Source organism: Hemiscyllium ocellatum, chromosome 42 (assembly GCF_020745735.1).
Source record: "Hemiscyllium ocellatum isolate sHemOce1 chromosome 42, sHemOce1.pat.X.cur, whole genome shotgun sequence".
Classification (NCBI taxonomy): domain Eukaryota; kingdom Metazoa; phylum Chordata; class Chondrichthyes; order Orectolobiformes; family Hemiscylliidae; genus Hemiscyllium; species Hemiscyllium ocellatum.
In genome coordinates, this window is record NC_083442.1 from 10,225,526 (window position 1) to 10,239,892 (window position 14,367).

Genomic DNA, 14,367 nt, shown 5'->3' on the forward strand with positions numbered 1-14,367 from the left:
AAGATTAGCTTCAATATTCACTCTAATCTCAGAGGGTCTGTACAAGCTCATCAGCATTGATTTCTGGTTCCTGAAGTTACTGCCGTGCATGTACCTCAGACTGTGTGCAGCACCAGGGAAAATCAGAGGGAGCAAAAATTAGTGGATTAAAATCCTGACAAGAAATGGGCGATAAAGAGTGGACAATAGAAATGAGGGCTGAATGAAAGAGAAAGAAGAACAAGTATTGTAATTCAATGTATGTGAATTCCTTTCACAGCTGAGGCTAGAGACATAATTCAGTGACACCACTATCAATTCTAGGGCCCAGGCCAGTGCTATGGGGACAAAACCAGAAATTGCTGGAAAAGCTCAGCAGGTCTGACAGCCTTTATGGAGAGAAATCAGAGTTAACATTTCAGATCCAATAACCCTTCTTCATAACAGTGTTCAGAAGTGCAAGGGAATATGCATTGTGTTTTAGAATATGTACTCGTGTTTTTCAAGGAATAGGGTAATCTAGTTCGGCTTGGTTTAGAATATTGTAAGTCCACTCACACTGTGCAATTCATGCTCAGTAATGTGCAGCATCATGACATCATCACAAGTTTGCTACAGGATCCTTAAACATACATCAGGAATTGAGGGTGGAAGTAGAGTTTAAATGAATTTAAATGCAAATCAAATGGGTACTTGAGGAAATTTAGTGATGGTGACCATGGCAATTATCATTGATTATTGTTAAAACCCATCAGCTTCACTAGTGTCCTTTAGGAAAGGAATCCACAGCAATGAGACTGACTCCAAACTGACCTTAGAAATGGCCTAACAAGTCATTCAGTTCTGGGATGTGCAATGAAGTCTGGCCAGTGATGCTCACATATTGTGAAAGAACACAAAAATACTGTGGGGCTTCAGAACACTTCAGAGGAGGTTCACTAGAATGATCCCAGAGATGAGGGGTTTGTTGTATGAAGAGAGATTGAACAATTTAGGACTGTACTTTCTGTAATTTGGAAGAATGAGGGGAGGTCAAATTGAGGTATTCAAGATGATAAAAGGTGTGGATGAAATAAACGTGGAACAGATGCTTCCTCTTGTTGGGCTTTCTAGGATGAGAGCTCATAGTCTTAGGATAAAGGAAGCAAATTTAAACAGCTGAGGAGAAACTACTTTTCCTAAAAGGTTGTGAATCTGTGGAATTCAGTACCCCAAAGTGTGGTGGATGCTGGGACAGTGAGTAAATTTAAGGAGTTAGACAGATGTTTAATTGGTAATGGGGAAAAGGGATATGGAGAGAAGGCAGGGAAATGGGGTTGAGGAGCATATTAGCTGCAAATGTGTTGCTGGTCAAAGCACAGCAGGCCAGGCAGCATCTCAGGAATAGAGAATTCGACGTTTCGAGCATAAGCCCTTCATCAGTTCTCTATTCCTGAGATGCTGCCTGGCCTGCTGTGCTTTGACCAGCAACACATTTGCAGCTGTGATCTCCAGCATCTGCAGACCTCATTTTTTACTTGAGGAGCATATTAGCCATGATTGAATGGCGGAACAGACTCGATGGGCCGAATGGCCTAATTCTGCTTCTATATAGTATGAACTATAAAAGTTGGAGGAATGGGACTGACTAGATTCCTTTTCGGAGAGCTGGCATGAATGAGGTTAGAACATAGAACATAGAACAGTACAGCACAGAACAGGCCCTTCAGCCCACGATGTTGTGCCGACCACTGATCCTTATGTATGCACCCTCAAATGTCTGTGACCATATGCATGTCCAGGAGTCTCTTAAATGTACCCAATGGCCCTGCCTCCACAACTGCTGCTGGCAACGCATTCCATGCTCTCACAACTCTCTGTGTAAAGAACCCACCTCTGATATCCCCTCTATACTTTCCTCCAACCGGCTTAAAACTATGACCCCTCGTGTTAGTCATTTCTGCCCTGGGAAATAGTCTCTGGCTTTCAACTATATGTATGCCTCTCATTATCTTGTATACCTCAATTAGGTCCCCTCTCCTCCTCCTTTCTCCACATGCCCTCCATCTGTACCACAGCAACTATGACTCATGCTGTACCCAATATTGCAAACAAACATTTCTGTAAAATATTTCCTTAAAGTCATTTTCACTGATTTTAGTATTGGGTTAATTATTACAGATGCTGGCTAAGAGATTGATGGAAGTGTTTTTTTTCTGATAAATCCATTTGCAGTCCTCACTAGTCAAATTGTCACCACTCTATAGGAACTCGTATTTTAAAGCTAAACATTTCTTGTCGAACATTACATATTAATGCACTGTCCATTTGCACTGGCTCTCAGGAGATTTGTCAATAAGTTTCTGTGGGACATTGTGGGAATTAAAAAATAATTTTTGGAATAAAAAAAGTTCTCAAAACTAGCACTAGCACAACCTGGGATATACTCTGAATGATGACAACAGTCAAAGTGAAATCCCCAGCTCAAACTGGCAAGAAGAGGAACAGACAGAAACACTGGCTTCCTGTGCCACCCTGTGGCCATCTTTATAACTGCAATGGCAGCATGCTGCCTTGGGTTGAAAAGGATAATGGAAAAGAGTAGTTTAGTGAAAACACAATGGTCAAAAAATCAACTTTGAAAAGTAAAAAAAACAGATGTTTGACCACGTTAACTGAAAATAAAACTGCATCTGGGGTGGCAAAGTGGCTCAATGTTTAGCACAGCTGCCTCACCGTGCCAGAGTCCCGGGTTCGATTCCCATCTCAGGCAAACTCATGGAGTTTGCATATTGTCCCCGCCTCTGCATGGGTTTCTTCTGGATGCTCTGGGTTTCCTCCCACAATTCAAAGATGTGCAGGTTATGTGAATTGGCCATGTTAAATTGTCCATAATTTTCAGTGTTTTGTGGTTTAGGTGTAAATGTAGGATAGGGCAATGGGTCTGGGTGGGTTACACTTCGTAGAGTCAGTGCGGACTTGTTGGGCTGAAGGACCTGTTTCCACACTATAGGAATTCGATTTTATTCTATCTGAGCAGAAATTTGAGCTAGCATAAATGCAGAGCCGTTTCCCATGGCAAGAGGGTCAGTAACCCAGAGGCAAACAGATTTAAATTAATTGTCAAAAAGGTCAAGGGAATAATTCTTACTGAATATTTACTCAGCGAGTTCTTGAATTCTGAAATGATCTGCTTTATGGGATGATGGAAACAGATTCAGCAGGAGATTTGGAAAGGAATGCTTATGTTATTTGAAAGGACATCTGCAGTGATGTGGGGAGAAAGGGAGAAGATGTGGGATTAATTGAATAAATCTTTCAAAGAGTTGGTACAGGCTCGATGGACTGGAAGGCCCCATCCTATACTAATCAATGAATAAAATTTAGACATAGCTTTAGAGGGGAAGCTACCCAAACTGTGAGACCTTTTGCAAACCACTGATAGATGACTCAGTCTAAGGTACAGTAATGGGTGATATTTTCACTCCCGCCTCGATATTGCTGTTATACATAAAGAAACCATAGGCTCATCACTTTTATCATCTGAATTTCGATGAATAATCACACGGGTGATGCAGAATTCTCTTGTATAAGGAGTGAATTATGTTTATGTGTGAGCGTAGAATTACCTACGGTATCTCACTCTCACCCACGCACATTCTAGAGTCTTTCCCCAAACGTAATGGCCCATGATTAACAGCTAGCATGGAATCTATAACTTCACTCAAGCCACAAACCTACGACAACTGCAAAAATGACAAGACCGATCATTTATGGACAGCTCTGTGGTAAACAGGAAACGTGTGCAATTCAAGAGGTTTACTGTCATTTGATGGAGTGCAGATTACTGATGTTTTTCAGCAGCTTTTATTTCCTGTCTTCAGCAAACTCTGCTGCAGAACTCTGCTGATCCAGCAACACTCCGACCGCGTAAAACACAAGAACCATTTGGTTCGTTGAGCCTGCTCCTCATTGAATATGATCCTCTAACTCAACCTCATTTTCTCACCTGATCCCCTTATCCCTTCATTCTCTAAAAGCACAGAAGTCTATCAATCTCAACTCAATGACTGAGTTTCTACAGTCCTGTGAGGGAAAACACTCCAAAGACTTGTCACCCTCTGTGTGTAGATATTTCTCCTTGATTCAATCTGCAAAGCATCCCTTTATCCTGAAACTGTGACCCCAGTCCTATCCTCTCAAACCCTGGGACATGATTTCTCAGTGTCTCAATCAAACCCTCAACGAACTTTAGATGTTTCAATGAGATTACATCTTCTTATACTGAACTCCAGAAAATGTCAGTCCATTTGACTCAGGATAGTAAGAACTGCAGATGCTGGAAATTAGAGTTGATAAAGTGTGGAACTGGAAAGGCGCAGCAGGTCAGACAACATCGGAGGAGCAGGAGATATTGATGTTCCTTGGTTAGCCCTCTTATCTGGAGGCGCAATCAAATTTGAACTGAGAGTCCTGTTTAGGTTTTCAATGTGATTATATTTATGTGCTGTCTGATTTCAAAACAGATTTGCAGTCATAAACAACAAGCTCCCACCTGCAACTACCCAGCCTGCACTGAAGACCAATGGAGTGTCTCAGACCCAAGTGAAATATCACACCTCATATGACACAAGAATGTCCAAATGACATTTTCAAATATAGTCCCTACTGTAATGCAGGAAACACAGCAGCCAATTTACGTAAAGCAACCTCCCACAAACCGAGAGTCATATCGGACTCAAATTGTCAGCGGTTTTTCTCCCTCTGTAGATGCTACATGATCTGCTGAGTTTCTCCAGCATTCTAATCATTTGTTTCAAATTTGCAACAACTGCAGTATTTTGCCTTTATTGAAGCAAACAGACAGAGGCCAAATAACGTAATCTTAATGATGCTGACGGATAAATATAAGTTCTCATCACCCAGAATATCTCCTCCTGTTTTTTGAATAGCTACAGAACCTTTTAAATCTACTTGAAAACGCAAGTGTGACCTTCATATTAAGTGTCATCTGAAACACGATACTTCTGACAGTGTAGCACCCCCTCAGTACTGTACCAAGAGTGACAGCATGGAAGTTGTGCTCAGGACTTTGACGTGGGTATTGAGCCCTCAGTCTCCTGACTCGTTCTACAGATTGGAACATAAAAAAACTGCAGCACACAGCTCATCTCACTCACTTTATTGTTTCATGGAATTTGGGTGTCATTAACAGGTCAATTCCTAATTGAGCCTTGATAAGATGCTGGTGGAACAGTTATTTGAACTGCTGCAGCTTTGGGATGGCACAGTGGCTCCGTGGTTAGCACTGCTGCCTCACAGCACCAGGGTCTCAGGTTCAGTTCCAGCCTCGGGTTACTGTCTGTGTGGAGTTTGCACATTCTCCCCGTGTCTGCGTGGGTTTCCTCCGGGTGCTCTGGTTTCCTCCCACAGTCCAAAGATGTGCAGGTCAGGTCAATTGGCCATGCTAAGTTGCCCGTAGGTGCATTAGTCAGAGGGAAATGGATCTGGGTGGGTTACTCTTCGGAGGGTCGGTGTGGACTGGTTGGGCCAAAGGGCCTGTTTCCACACTGTAAGGAAACTAATCTAAAAACTAATCTAGTCCCTTGGAGAGGGAGACTGTTGAGATCATTGGCTGTCAGGACAGGGTGTAAGATTATCAGTGAGTGAGTTTATCAGGGCCAGAGCAGGGGTAAGATTATCAGAGAGTGGATTCATCAAGAGATCAGATTATCGGGAGTGTCAGGTGTTGGGGGGTGCAGATCACCAGTACTGACTCGGTCCTGAAAGATCTGCCAAACCCACAGCCCAATTAGGCAGCAGTAGGGTGATTGGGTGGATTCTTGTTCTTGATTCAAGGTCTTGTGGTGGAAAATGAGGACTGCAGATGCTGGAGGTCAGAGTCGAGAGTGTGGTGCTGGAAAATCACAGCAGGTCAGGCAGTATCCAAGGAGCAGGAGCATCGACGTTGTGGGCATAAGCTCTACATCATGAATGAGGCTTGTGGGCCAGGGGGCTGAGAGATACATGGGAGGGGGATGGGACTGAGGGGAAGGTAGCTGAGAATGGGTAGATGAAGTTGAGGGAGAAGGTGATAGGTTAGAGAGCAGGATGGAGCGGATAGATGGGAAAGATGGTGGACAGGTCAGAAGGGTAGTGCCAAGTTGGAGGCTTGAGACTGGGGAGGGGAGCTGGTTGGAGGTCCTATCTATTGAGAACTGCCAGCTAATCAGGCAAGATTTCTCTCCAGTTGAGTTTAAAAAGATAAAGAATACTTGAATGAAAAATAAAAACCAAAAGTCGCTTAATGGTAAGATCCTGGGGAGTGTTGCTGAACAAAGAGACCTTGGAATGCAGGTTCATAGCTCCTTGAAAGTAGAGTCGCAGGTAAGTAGGGTGGTGAAGAAGGCGTTTGGTATGCTTTCCTTTATTGGTCAGAGTATTGAGTACAGGAGTTGGGACGTCATGTTGTGGCTGTACAGGACATTGGTTAGGCCACTTTTGGAATATTGGGTGCAATTCTGGTCTCCTTCCTATTGGAAGAATGTTGTGAAACTTGGAAAGCTTCAGAAAATATTTACAAGGATGTTGCCAAGGTTGGAGGATTTGAGCTATAGGGAGAGGCTGAATAGGCTGGTGCTGTTTTCCCTGGAGCATCGGAGACTGAGGTGTGACCTAATAGAGGTTTATAAAATCATGAGAGGCATGGATAAGGTAAATAGACCAAGTCTTTTTCCTGGGGTGGGGTAGTCCAGAACTAGAGGACATAAGTTTAGAGTGAGAGGAGAAAGATATAAAAGGTACCTAAAGGGCAATGTTTTCACACAGAGAGTGGTGTGTGTATGGAATGAGCTGCCAGAGGAAGTGGTGGAGGTGGTACAATTGCAACATTTAAAAGGCATCAGCATGGGTATAGGAATAGGAAGGGTTTGGAGGGATATGGGCCAAGTGTGGGCAAATGGGACCAGATTAGGTTGGGATATCTGTTCGGCATGGATGAGTTGGACTGAAGAGTCTGTTTCTGTTCTGTACATCTCTATGACTCTATCCTGACAACTGACAGAAGCTGATAGAGAGAATATTTCCTCTTGTTGGATAGTTCAGAAGTGCGGGTCACTGTTTCAAATTTGAGGCAAAGGCTCATGAGTTTAAAAATGTGTTGCTGGAAAAGCGCAGCAGGTCAGGCTGCATCAAAGGAACAGGAGAATCGATGTTTCGGGTATATGCCCTTCTTCAGGAAAGGTCAAGATGGTAATGAGTCTTTGGAACTCTCATCCTGAAAAGGTGGCGGAAACAGAGTCCTTGAATCTTTTTTATGGCGGAGGTAGTTAGATTCCAGCTTGACATGGGGAGTGAAAGGTTATCAGGAGTGGGTGGCAATGTGGAATAATCAGATTATCCAAGATCTTATTGATTGGGGAACAGGTTTGAGAGACCAAGTCCTAATTGGTACATTTGTATGTTGATAAGTTGCATGGTATCAGCTTCCATGAATGCCAATTATCTACAGGCCCAAGTAATCCCAGAATGGGCTGGAGAAAGCCCCACAATCATTCAGGGCTGTATGTGATGTTGAGGAAGGTGGGCTATCTGTAGGCCTTCTCACCCAGAGCTAAATTCTAGTGGAGACTGGGGTGGGGCGGGGGAATGGGGTTAACTCCTAACTGAATTAAATGGACCTCCCCCTTCCTCCTTCCCCCCATCTGTAGGAGCAGTAGTTTTGATTTTAGTAAGAGGGTCAAATATAACAGAAAAACATGATGCAACAGAGAGGTTGATGTGTAAATCAACATGTGGGTCCTCTGTTGACCGTTGGACACATTGAGCAATCACCTTTCCCAATAAGAATATTAACTCCCTCTCCCCCAGTTATTAATAATGTTAGCGAGATGACTGTTCCATTGACAGAGAGTGGAAGGCCCCCAACCCAGCTAGTTAACATCTCAACACCCACATCTTTAAGTAAAAACCCAAATTTAAAAAAAACGAAAACTTACTCAGAATGTTCGTGTTACTCAGCTGTTCCTTTTCATTAATTTTTATTTTTCAGGAAATATTCAAAATTTAATGAGAACTAGTTTCCATGTCACAGTCAGCATTACAGATGTTGTGTTCTGGTTTTAAATATGAGTAGTCTGGCTGTTATCTTCAGCTAAACACATCAAATTTTACCCATGTCATGTGACCATTACACAGTTCTATTCTGCATTTCTTTTGTAAATGCTTTTTCTTCTCACTCTCAGTAAATCATCTAGTGTTTTCCACTGATGTTCTCTTGGAGAATGGCCAATCCTCTATTGTAGGAGACGCAGCTGTTAATTTCTAAGATCATGTACAAGATACACTGCAACAACTTACCAAAACACCTTTGACAGTATCTTCCAAAGCTGCATCCATTTCCATCTAGAAGACAGCAGATAGATGGGGTCACCACCATTACTCAAGCCACTTGTCGCCCTCCAAATATAACATCTGATCCTGAAAGTGGGTAAATCCAATTCTGAAAGTGTTCAAATTGGCCAGGAATAAGGGTGGCATGGTAGCTCAGCAGTTAGCACTGCTGTCTCACATGCAGGGACCTGGGTTCAATTCCAGTTTTGGGTGACTGTATGGAATTTGCACATTCTCCCCGTGTCTGCGTGGGTTTCCTCTGAGTGCTCCAGTTTCCTCCCACAATCCAAAGATGTGCAGGTTAGGTGGATTGGCCATGAGAAATACAGGGATAGGGCAGGGGGATGGGTTTGGGTGGGATGCTGTTCAGAGGGTCAGTGCAGACTCAATGAGCTGAATGGCCTCTTTCTGCACATGTAGGGGTTTTATGATTGAAGAATAGTTGCTCACAAGAGTGACTAATCAGAGAGAAGCTGACCCCGTAAACAGAAGGGGCGAGTGGATGCCTTTCAAGGTCAGTGCTCTTTAGTAGCTGCTGTAAACAGAGTCACTAGGCAACCTATCAGCAACAAACAGATCGACTGATTGACAGGAAACCAATAGTGATGGTCAGTGGATATTTTTCAGGCTGGAGGAAGATTTGTAGTACAATTCCCCAGAGATCAGTATTGTTTTTCCTCATATACATTAATGATCTGGATCTTGGTGTGACAATTGCAAAATTTGCAGATGACACTAAACCTGAAAGAATCGTAAACTGGGAGGAAGACAGTGTGGAACTTCAGAAGGACATTGATAAATTGGTAGAGTGGGCAAGAGGTGGCCGATGTGGTTCAAAGCAGAGAAGTTGAGGTGTTGCACTTTGGTTGGAAGAACATTGACAGACACGATAAAATAAGTGCCACAATTCAAAAGGGAGCAGTGGGGCCTGGATATACAGTTACGACACAGGGTAAACCCCCTCTGCTAATTTAAACCAGCAACACAGAAAAGATTTATCCCGTGCAGTAATCTGTGAAAATTCGAGAAGCCAAGAACTATTTAAAGGAAAAAGTTGCATCTTTATTTCTTGAAGTATAACAGAGAGTAATTGACTAACAACTATTTACATCTCCTTATAACCTATCGTTTATATCTCTAAGTCCTTCACTCTATTAAATATACAGTACACTTCTATACCTTCATAACACCTCCCCCCTTCAGAAAAGAATGAACCATCATAATGAAAAGATGGCTTTTTTTTGTTCTATTCTTTATACACATTACCCTAATATTACCTTAACTTCTTCACATATACCTATATATATTAAAAAACATTAAATAAATACAATCCTCAATTAAACTTTATCAGTTAAATCCGTGATAACGCATCTGCGATTAGATTCTTACGACCTGCAACATATACGATTTTAAATTAGAAGTCTGTAACATAAGACTCCAACAAAATAATCTCATATTGTCTTTAAAGCATTCTAAGAATGTAAGCAGTTTGTGACACATTGTTCTAGACATGCACGTTAAAATGTTGTAAGGCCAGTACCAATCTCAATAGTTCTTTTTCAGTCATGGAGTATTTCCCCTGGTGAATGTTGATCCCCTTTGAAAAGTAACCCTTTGGCAGTTCAAACCCATCCTCATTTTCCTGGAGGAGTACAGCTCCAAATCCAATGTCACTAGCATCGATGGTGACTTTAAAAGGTTTTGAAAAGTTTGGTGTAGCTAAAACTGGTGCAGTGCTTGATATTGACTTCAAATAGTCAAATGCCGCCTGGTATTGTTCTCTCCACTGAAACTTTGTGTTCTTCTTCAGTAATCCAGTTAACAGTGCCACTACACTGAAGTTTGGAACAAACTTCTGATAGAATCCAGGCAAAAGTGAGGAGTGCAGATGCTGGAAACCAGAGTCAAGATTAGAGTGATGCTGGAAAAGCACAGCAGGTCAGGCAGCATCCGAGGAGCAGGAAAATCGACGTTTCGAGTAAAAGCCCTTCATCAGGAATGGAAGCAGAGAGAATCCGCTCAGTCCTAAGAATCAAAGCACTTCTTCCTTCGAGGTTAGTCATAGAAATTCCTCAATGGCCTTCACCTTTGCATTCTGTGGGGTCAACCTTCCATAACCAATGTTATGTCCCAAGAATGTCACTTCTGCTTTCGCAAATTCCGTTTTATTTAAGTTTATCACCAGTTTTGCTTCTCATAGTCATTCAAAGAGCTCTGCCAACTGTACCATGTGATCTTTCCAGGACTCACTAAAGATCACTACATCATCCAAATAGACTGCACAGTTTGTTAACCCAGCCACAACTCTGTTCATGAGTCTTTGGAATGTGACGGGTGTGTTCTTCATTCCAAAGGACATCACTTTAAACTGATATAGCCCGTTTAGGGTTACAAATGCAGAAATTTCTTTTGCCGTCTCTGATAAAGATATCTGCCAGTAATCACACAGTAAGACCAACTTGATGTGTAACTGGCTTGTCCGACTTTCTCGATACAGTCCTCCAATCTAGGAATTGGATATGAGTCCGATTTTGTAACATTGTTGACCTTCCGATAATCCACACAGAATCATTGAGTCTCATCTGGTTTGGGAACTAAGACGCTCGGCAAACTCCACTCGCTCTGGTTTGGTTGGATGATGTCCTCGTCGAGCATGACCTCCACCTCCATTTGGACCTGTCTGGCTTTAAAAGGATTAAGCCGATAGGTGTGTTGTTATATCGGAGCAGTTTTCCCTATGTCTACTTCATGCATTGGTCCTCCCCATCTGATTCTTACAAATGTCCTTGTACTGCAGTAACAAATCTTTCAACATTGTTCTATGCTCCTGAGACAGATATCTTACTAACATATCCAACTCCTCAAGGACGTTTTCATTTTATAATCTATTTTGAGCCACATCAAAATCCACAGCATCTGAATTTGATTCCTCGCTCTGCGGGGCAGTAGCTAACACCTGTTTCTTCCGTTCTTTCTCTCTCATGTAATACGGTGAAAACATGTTCACATGAAATACCTGATACCTTTTTTTCCTATCTGGCATCTTTACTAGATAATTCACCCGACTCAACGTTCTCTCAATTTGATAGAGACCACTAAACTTGACTTTGAAGGGATTTCCTATCACTGGTAACAGTACTAACACATTACTCCTCGGGAAAACATCTCAGAGCTTTTATCTGTCACCCACTTCATTCTATACTGTGCCCTCTTTAGATGCTGTTTAGCTAACTCACCGACTAAACTTAGTCTCTCCCTCACCTCTGATACATAATCTAAGTGTGAGATCTCCAACATTGGTCCTGTCAAATTTTCTTTAGTTAATTTCAAACTTCATGACCGTATATTAACTCCAAGTGAGTGAACTGAGTAGATTCATTTGGGGCATCTCTCATGGCAAACAATACAAATGGCATGCCTTTATCCCAGTCATTCAGGTAATCCTGACAGTATGCTCTGAACATGGTCTTCAAGGTCTGATGCCACCTTTCTAGAGCTCTCTGGGATTCAGAATGATACGCAGTAGATTTAAAGTGCTATATACCCAAGCTATCTATAACATCCTTATACAGCCTAGCAGTAAAGTCTGACCCTTGGTCCAACTGAATCTCTCTGCATATGCCATACCGCGTGAAGAAAGGTACTAACTCCTCTACCACCCTTTTTTTGCTTTGATACTCCGTAATGGAATTACCTCCAGAAATCTGGTAGACACATCCATTATGGTTAACAAGTACTGGCTCCCACTTTTAGTTCTTGGGAGGGGACCTACACAATCAATTATAACCCATGTAGATATCTGGTCGGCATGGACGGGTTGGACATCTCCATGACTCTATAAAAGGTTCTTCAAATGCAGGAATTGGCAACAAAGGTGCTGGTTTTATTACCACCTGTGGCTTACCTACCATTTGGCAAAAGTTAACCACATCCATGTACATTCCAGGCCAACAGAAGTGTTTTTGTACCTTAGCCTGAGTCTTTTGTACCCCTAGGGACCTCCTATAGGTAGTTCATGTGCCACCTATAACACCACCGGCAACACAACTGGTGCACTTCAGCCCATTTCTCCTCCACACTAACCTGCCATGGTCTCCATTTCCGTCTTAGGATTCTATCTTTCAGATAATAACCCTCCAGAATATTCTCTGCCTCTTTCTTGGAGTACACACCCACATATATATCTTTTATTGTCTTGTCTTGCTATTGCAAGTCTCTTAGCATTTCAGCCCCAAACACCCCTGTCTGACCCTCTGCCTTTTCAGGTTTTCCCTGCACTATTACATCAAACAGGGTGTCCGCTAACTGAACTTCAACTCCTCCATCTTTCTCTTTAGTTTTCACTTTGTGCTGTGACTTATGATAGTGGGATCTGGTTACCACAGTCTGGGGAAAATACCAGAATGTTTCTGTTTTAACCCTTTAGTTTCTTGGTCTTCCTTGGGCTTCTCCACAACAAGGGGTGTCACTCCCACCTTGGATCCTGCCAAATCATTCCCAAGAACAAGCTAAACTCCTGGAACTGATACTCTGTCAATCACTCCCACTGCTACTTCCCCAGTCTTGAGTTGGCACTCCAACCTGATCTTACATAAGGGAATGCTAAATTTCTATCCATCTATCCCACAAATTACCACACTCTCGGGTAACATCAGAAAGACTGCGTATTCACTCATCCCTTCCTATCAGTGACTGGTTAGATCCTGTATTTCTCAAAATTATAACTTCTTGTCCTTCTCCTTTGTTCTTTCTGAGTAAACTTTACCCACAGAGGTGAATTCTTTGTAGAGATCAGGTACTAACTCCATACCCAGCCCCTGCCTAGGCTGTGCACTATCCTGCAGGTCCTCGGCTCCTCTTGGAGTCTCCTTTGCTACTTTCACTAATGCCACTGGCTTAGCTTCTTTTACTACATCTTTTCCCACAGTGCCTTTCATTAATGACCAGCACTGTGACTTTACATGTCCCACCTTCTGGCCATGAAAACACCTTTTCCCAGTGCCCTTCTGAAACCACCAGCCCTGTAATTGTCTGTGTCCCACTCCATTACTGTGAACACGCCTGAGGCCTTTCACCTCCTGTCCACCCTCTTGGGCTTCTTTAACCTGTGGTAATATCTTACCAGTGCACTCTACTCTTGGTTTAGTAGTGTAGGATTTCCCCTACTCCCAACTTCTTTCCCTCATAAGATGAAATTCTGGCAAGAAGCTTGTCTTATGCACCAACATGTACTCACCTGCTAGTTCTGCTGCCCTTCTTACTTCCTGAACTTTCTGTTCCTCCATGTGAATTCTTATCATCCCTGAAAGTGAGTTTTTAAACTCTTTCAGCAGAATAACCTCTCTTAGAGACTGATAGGTCTTATCTATTTTTAAGGCTCGCACCCATCTATCAAAATGACTATGTTTAATACTTTCAAACTCAACATGAATCTGACCTGGTTCCCTCTTTACATTTCTGAACTGTTGTCTATATGCTTCTGGTACCAATTCATAAGCAGTTAAAATAACCTGTTTATCCTCTTCATAATCTCTTGACCCCTCATCTGATTGTGTGGCAAATACTTCACTAGCTCTGCGTACCAGTTTAGTCTGAACTAGCATTACCCATAAATCCTCGGACCACTCTAATCTGCCTGGCCAATTTTTCAAATGAAATAAAGAAGGCTTCAATGTCTTTTTCATCAAAATGTGGCAATGTTTTAATATTGCCTTCTCTTTTATTCTCCATCCTGTTGGCTGACTAACTCGTGACTTCTCAAGTTCAAATTCTCTCTCTTTTTGCTCAGCTAAGACCCTTCTCTGTCTCTCTCTCTCTCTCTCACACACTCTCTCTCTCTGTCCTCTCTTCCTCTCACTGTCTTCTCTCTTTCTCTCTCCCTTTCTCTTTCCTCTTTCTCTTTATTTATCTTCTAACTCCATTTTCCTCCATTGTAATTTAAGTTTTTCTACCTCTACTGCAGTTGTCTGTTTCTCTGACACACCTAGGTGTTTCAGTAACTCCCTTATAATTTCAGCT

General features: G+C 42.4%; 1 protein-coding gene across 1 annotated transcript in view; it reads left to right on the top strand.

The window, feature by feature from the left end:
* Nucleotides 1-10,384: 10,384 nt before the first annotated feature.
* The window catches only part of LOC132834833 (SH2 domain-containing protein 7-like), a 30,476-nt gene continuing 26,493 nt past the window's right edge, over nt 10,385-14,367 (top strand). Inside the window, exon 1 of the mRNA XM_060853904.1 lies at nt 10,385-10,403. The gene's annotated coding sequence lies outside the window, so the exon portion shown is untranslated. The remainder of the gene's footprint in view (nt 10,404-14,367) is intronic.